The sequence below is a fragment of the Arachis ipaensis genome, chromosome B07, assembly GCF_000816755.2.
Source record: "Arachis ipaensis cultivar K30076 chromosome B07, Araip1.1, whole genome shotgun sequence".
Taxonomy (NCBI): domain Eukaryota; kingdom Viridiplantae; phylum Streptophyta; class Magnoliopsida; order Fabales; family Fabaceae; genus Arachis; species Arachis ipaensis.
Genome location: NC_029791.2, coordinates 56,973,888 through 56,981,186, shown reverse-complemented (window position 1 = coordinate 56,981,186; position 7,299 = coordinate 56,973,888).

Sequence of the window (7,299 nt, the reverse complement as noted above, 5' to 3'; positions counted from 1 at the left end):
GTCTGTCTCCTTCACAAGGCACTTTATGGACTTAAGCAGGCTCCTCGTGAATGGTTTGACAAGTTCAGCACTACCATATGCAATCTTGGTTTCACTTGCAACCCTCATGAGAATGCTCTCTTCATTTGTAAAAGCGCACGTAGAGTTGTTATTCTACTTCTATATGTTGATGACATGATCATTACTGGAGATGATGTTGATGGTATCTCTGATCTCAAGGCATCCCTTCACCGTACTTTTGAGATGAAAGATCTTGATTCTCTCAGCTATTTTCTTGGTATAGAAGTTGTATCCACCGATGATGGCATCTATCTCTCTCAAGCTAAATATGCTTCAGATCTTCTTGCTTGAGCCGGACTTACAGATAGTCGCACTGAGTCTACTCCTCTTGAGCCTAATGTTCGTTTTACTCCTATGGATGGCACTGTTTTGGATAATCATACTCTTTATCGACAGCTAGTTGGAGGACTCGTCTACTTAACTGTCACCTGACTAGACATCGCCTATCCGATTCATGTTCTTAGCCAGTTCTTGTCAGCTCCTCATACTACTCACTATGCGGCAGTTCTTCGCATTCTTTGCTACATCAAAGGCACCCTATTCCATGGCCTTTCTGCTCGTTCCTCGTTATCCCTTCTGGCGTACTCAGATTCTGATTGGGCTGGTGATCTTACTGATCGTCGTTCCACTACTAGTTATTGTTTGTTTCTTGGCGACTCTCTCATTTCGTGGCGAGCTAAGAAGCAAACTTTAACTACTCGATCAAGCACAGAAGCTGAATACCGTGCTCTTGCTGACACCATTGTTGAAGTTATCTCGATTCGTTGGCTTCTTGAAGACTTGGGTGCTCCTCAGCCATCCCCAACTAATGTTTTTTGTGACAACCGCAGTGCAATTCAGATTGCCCATAATGATGTGTTTCATGAACGCACCAAACACATTGAGATTGATTGTCACTTTGTTCGGCAATGTATCCTTATTGATGCTGTTCGTCTCATCGCTGTTGGCACACTGGATCAGACTGCTGATATCTTCACGAAAGCTCAATATCCGACTCGTTTTCGGACTTTGTTATCCAAACTCAAGATGGTATCCTTAGCTCCCACTTGAGTTTGAGGAGGGATGTTAAGAGCATAATTAGAATCAAATTAGATCAATTAGTATCATTTGTATTTCTATAGCGTATCTGTATATTAATTGTAGGATTCTATGCTTTTATTACTTTGATTCCTCTAGCAGCTATACAATATACTTTGATATACACTGAACAATACAGAAAAATACTTTCTTTAGTTTAGTCTCTTGTTTCTAACATTTCTCACAACACGTCACTCGTTCTGCCTTATCTTGTTTACAATGTAAACGAAATATGTGTAAACTTATATCATTTACAGTAAACGAAATAAAATATACTACGTATGTTTTTAATTATTTTTAAAATTATTTATTTTAATAAATAAAATATTTTTTATTTATATAAAAGAAATTCCAACCAACCATGGGTTTTGATTTTTTCTGCTCTTCATGCATGCACTTCGAATAACTAATGACTCAGATTCATATTGATTTTGCCGATACAAATAATTTAAATGTAAAAAAAAAAAAGATCTTCATTTTATTGGTTGAATTTTTTAAATGAATCCTATTTCTTATAGCTATTTGTTTCCGCAAGCGTTCTTCTGTATAAATGTATATTACTTTTATATTAACCGATTCATAAATTCCTATAGTTATATTTTTTTTTGGTATATTCATATCAGCTTATAGTTTTCCGTGGAATTTTTTATTTTAATAAATTAAATAAATATTTTATTTATAAAAATAAATAATTTTAAAAAGTTATTACCAAAATAAATTATAATATCTTACTACACAAAATTTTATGCTTAAATCGTAAAATAGAGATGGTATGGTATTACGACCTCAATAGTACAAAATAAACAAGCTCCTAACTTAGCCTCTAAAGCTAAGGCTGGCCGAAGAATATTTACATACATATAAGAATCCATAACCCAAAATACAGAAAAGTAACCTTAGTTTTTCATAAACCTCTATGAGGTACAAAAGTAAAATAAGTAATCACGAGAGTTCTATACATATGGTCATATATAAACAGCACAAAACATAATATCCCCAAAAGATCCACTTCGCTGCAGAAACTCCAGATACCTAGCGAGGTGCCTCTCAACCTACATCTAAAAAACACAAATATCTGTATAGAATGAGAACCTCTGATTCTCAGCATGGTAATGGTGCCGCATACATAAGATATAAGGCCCCAGAAAAGTCAAAGGCAATCTTAGAACTCCGACACTTAGATTATAAAACTTAAAGAATTAAAACAAAAAACTATAAACAAGGGTGGTTCTCTAAGGTTCCTAAACTTAACCAGAACTCTATTCCAGCCCTCCATAATCTACTTTCCTCCAAAATCTCCAACTCCAGTGGAACCACACAAACAAGCAAGTAAACAATGGCAAACACAATTAGAATACAAGTAATGCAGATAGCACGTATAATAATTAAGCATATTAAATTCACATAGGCATTCTCAATTAAAGCACAAGCAAGCAATTCAAACATATGCATATGATGTATGTCTATCCTACTAGCCGTGAGTTCACGTGTCGATTAAATTGACAGAACTTGACACATCCAATAGCTAACCCGGATATAGTCTCTAGGTTGCGTATTCCCAGGAGGAACTTTAACAAAGGAGAGTGCCTTTCCACCTTCTCCTGGAGGTATCATGAAGGAGAATGCCTTTCCATATCGAAGGAGTGTACCTTTCCAACTTGCAACCAGAGAAGAATGTGGGAGAAATAATACGAAGGAAAGTGCCTTTCCACCTTCTCCACATCCACATCACGACAAGAGAGGGAATCCTCAGTCCTCAACTTGCCATCCGATAAGATTTTGAAGTTAACACGCAAGCGGGATCACACCCAGACCTTACCATCTCGGCCATTCCGGCCATACTCGATTGTTTCCAATTGATGCGTGAGCATATTATACCCTTTTTCTAGTTGTTTTTATACTTTTCTAGTTAGATTTTATTAAGTTTTAGCATTTTTTAGTGAAAAATTCCTCTTTAGATTCTACTTTGAGTTTTTGTGGTATTTTATGATTTTAGGTGAATTTCGGACGAATTTGGCAGAGTCCAACAAGATAGCTATTGCTTGCTCAATCCGACAATCCTCGTGGGATCGACCCTCACTCACCTAAGGTATTACTTGGACGACCCGGTGTACTTGCTGGTGAAGTTGTGGGAATTCTAATTTTGCGTACCAAAATTTTGGCGCCGTTGCCGGGGATTGTTCGTGATTGACAACTACCAGTTGTCTTGTTACTTAGATCAGGTACTTTTATTAATTTGTGACCATTTATTTCTTTTTGAGTTTCTAATTGTGAGTTTTCTTTATTTCTCTATATTTTCGAAATTTTCATTATTAATTTCCCTTTATTTTCAAATTTTAAGTTTGGTGTCTTCTTAGTGTTTTTCTTTCTTTTTTAAATTTTGAAAAAAAAAACCTTTCTTTTAAAATTTTCAAAAATTCTTGAATCTTGGTTTAAAGTTTTAAATTTAGTATTCCATTAGTGATCTTCTTGTTTAATTTAATTTTCTTTAATCATATCTTGTTTATCTTTCTTGATCTTTGATCTTTATCTTATCTTTTTCCTTGATTTTCAAATTTTGTTATATTATTCTTATTTTAAATTCAAAATTTAAAGTTTGGTGTTTTCTTTAGTTTTTCTTTCTTTCAAATTTGAATTTCAAAATCTTTAATTGATTTTTTCTTTCTAATTTTCGAAATTTCCAAAATAAGCCTTCCATCTTTAATTTTAAATCTTGTTAGTTAATTGTTTGCCTTATCTTGTCTTAATTTTAAGTTTGGTGTCTCTTTAACTCTTCTTTCTCTTTCTTTTTTCAAAAACTTTTGAATCTCTCTCTTTCTCTTTATTTTCGAAAATTCTTTAAATTAAACTCCCCATCTTTATTTTCAATTCCTTTTATTTATTACTTTATTCCATTTGATATCTTTATTAGAGTTTCTCACAGGGAGTCCTCTATACTCTGACATAGAGACCCCTACCTCCCTTTCCTTTTCTTGCTTTGCTTCTTGATTGTCTATGAGCAGGAACAGGGATAAGAAAACCCTTCTTGATCCTGATCATGAACTTGAAAGGACCTTGAGGCGGCGATAGCAACAAGCTTAAGCTTGCAAAGCCGGAGAGAATTTCACGGAATCTTTTGAAAAGGAAGCTGAAGAGACAACTATGGCAGCCAATCCAAACGCTGGAAGAGACGCAAGGAAGGTGTTTGGCTCTTACACTGCACCCACATCTAACTTCTTTGGGCGCAGTATATCCATACTTGCCATTGGTGCCAACAATTTCGAGCTCAAGCCTCAACTGGTCACTCTAGTGCAACAGAATTGGCAGTTTTATGGACTCCCGCAGGATTACCCCAACAAGTTTATATATGATTTTCTATAGGTCTGTGATACTATTAAGACAAATGGAGTGAACCCCGAAGTTTACAAGCTCATGCTCTTTCCTTTTGCTGTAAGGGACATAGCAAAGCTATAGTTGGATTCTCAGCCAAAGGAAACCCTGGACACATGGGACAAGGTGATCAACGGATTTCTAACCAAGTTCTTTCCACCCTAAAAGCTGAGTAAGCATAGAGTGGAAGTCCAAAGTTTCAGACAGAAAGAGGGAGAGTTCCTCTATGAGGCCTGGGAGTGGTACAAGCAGTTGATCAAGAGATGCCCTCCCGACATGATTTCAGAGTGAACTATGTTGGAGATCTTTTATGATGGTCTCATTGAGATGTCCAAGATGGCACTGGATCACTCTATAGGTGGTTCACTCCATATGAAGAAGATGCCTTAGGAAGCGTAGGAGCTCATTGAGATGGTTGCCAACAGCCAATATATGTACACTTCTGAGAGAAACCCTGTGAACATTAGGACTACTCAGAAGAGAAGAGTCATGGAGGTGGATACATTGGATGCCATTTTGGCTCAAAATAAGCTTATGTCCCAGCAAATCAATATGATCTCCCAACACCTAAGTGGGATGCAAGTTTCAGCTGTTACAACTCAAGAGGCATCCTATGAAGGAGACATTGGTGACAATGCTAGGACTACCATGGAGGAAGTAAATTACATGGAGAATTCCTCCAGAAATTTCAATAATAATCCTTATTTAAACACTTTTAATCAGGGATGGAGGAATCACCCTAACTTTGGGTGGAGAGATCAGTAGAGGCCTTAACAAGGCTTCAACAATAATCAGGGTAGAACCAATCAACACAGGTTCAATAACAGATAGTTCCAACCCTCTCAGCAGTAGATGGAGACGCCCACACAAAGCCTCTCTGACCTGGCCACCATAGTTTCTAACCTCTCTATGTCCACTCATAGTTTTATGGTAGAGACTCGATCTTCAATTCAGAACTTAGAGATACAGGAGTGAAAGGTCCTCACTGTGGAAGCTGAGGCCTAAACCAAGGAGGAGCATGCTGCTGAGGAATTGAAGGAGAACAAGGCTCAGGAGGAGACTGGAGGTGCACTTGCATACGCCCTATGGAGATGAAGGAGCCTAAAGAACAACCCTCTCTAAACATGTAAAAGGAGATTGAGGATGAGCAACTTGCTCAATTTTTGATAATCCTCAGGAAGTTGCAAGTTAATATCTCTTTTGCTGAGGTGTTGGAGAAGAAACCTCCCTATATGGCCTGTTTTAAAAATGTAACTTTTGAAAAGAAGGCCTTGAGGGGAGACAAAACTGTGATGCTAACCAAGAAGTGTAGTGCCTTAGTGCAAAAGAAGCTACCTCCAAAAATGCCAGATCCCGGAAGCTTCCTGATTCCCTGCACTATAAGGACTATAACATTTGAGAAGGCACTATGCGACCTTGGATCAAGTATTAATCTGATGCCTCTCTCTGTAATTAAGAAGCTGGGGATCCAAGAGGTGCAGCTCCTAAAAATCTCATTGGAGATGGCAGACAAGTCCCTAAAACGGGCATATGGACTGGTGGAGAATGTCCTTGTAAAGGTTGAAGACCTTTACCTCCCTGCAGTCTTCGTGATACTTGACACTGGAGAGGACAAGAATGACTCCATCATCCTAGGAATACCCTTCCTTGACACTAGGAAGGCATTGATAGATGTTGAGAGAGGAGAGTTAATTCTGAGGTTATGGGAGGACCACATATTGTTTAAGATTCCCCAACCTCACTCTCTCTCGGATAAAGGAGGTACTACTATACAACACTTAGTGTTTTAACCTTCTCTCAGCGAAAAGCCATATAGAGCCCCCGGACTTCAAACCTAAGTTTGGTGTTGGGCATTTACCACCAACCGCTGAAAAAGAAGGGACCAATAAGAAGGTACCCAAAGGCTGAAGGAACAAGAAGATTCCAACTGAAGACTTCTCACCTGACATGAGAGCTATCTTCACAAGAAGTCTAGTCATTCCATATACTGTGAATCGGATCCTGTCTCTGGAACATGTTAAACTAATTCATGAGAGCACAGGAAGGAAGTTCACAATGAGGGGGTGAAGATCTGAGTCCCTATCAACCTCCGTAAGGGATCTATCCGTCAAGCTAGTAACGGTAAAAAAACGCTTGTTGGGATGCAACCCAACCATATGTACAGTATGGCTTAATTTTACTTCCTTTTATGTTATTTTAAGTATAGTTGTAGTTGATTTCATATCATTTTATTTTCTATTGATTTTTTCGTAGTTTTCTATATACTTTTAAACGTTTGTGATCATGTGTAGCACTTAGAACAAAAACAGGAATGCGAAAGCAGGAAAACAGAACACCCTAGAGGGCACCCTTGCTGGCGTTCAGCGCCAGAAGGGGGATGGAGACTTGGGCGTTTAACACCCACTCAGGAGCAATCTAGGACCAAATTTTGGTCTCCCTAGGGCATTCAACACCCATTCTTGGCATTGAACGCCGCAAATTTCAAAAAAAAAAAAATAGTAGTCCACCTTTGGCGTTCAACGCCCAAACTGGCATTGAACGCCCAAGGGGGAGGCAGCAAGGGGTTCAAATGTTAAAGCTTTAATGCCAATGGGTCCCACCCAACCACTAACCACTTCATTATTTATTCACTCTTCTACCTTTTCTCTTTCCTCTCACCCACTTTTCCATCCACATTCATCCAGCACATCTCCCAACCATTCCCTTGATTCCCGCACCCCACCTTTCCTTCTACTCAATAACCTCTCATCAATCCCATCAATTTCTCTTCACACATTCAAATTCAAAATCAAT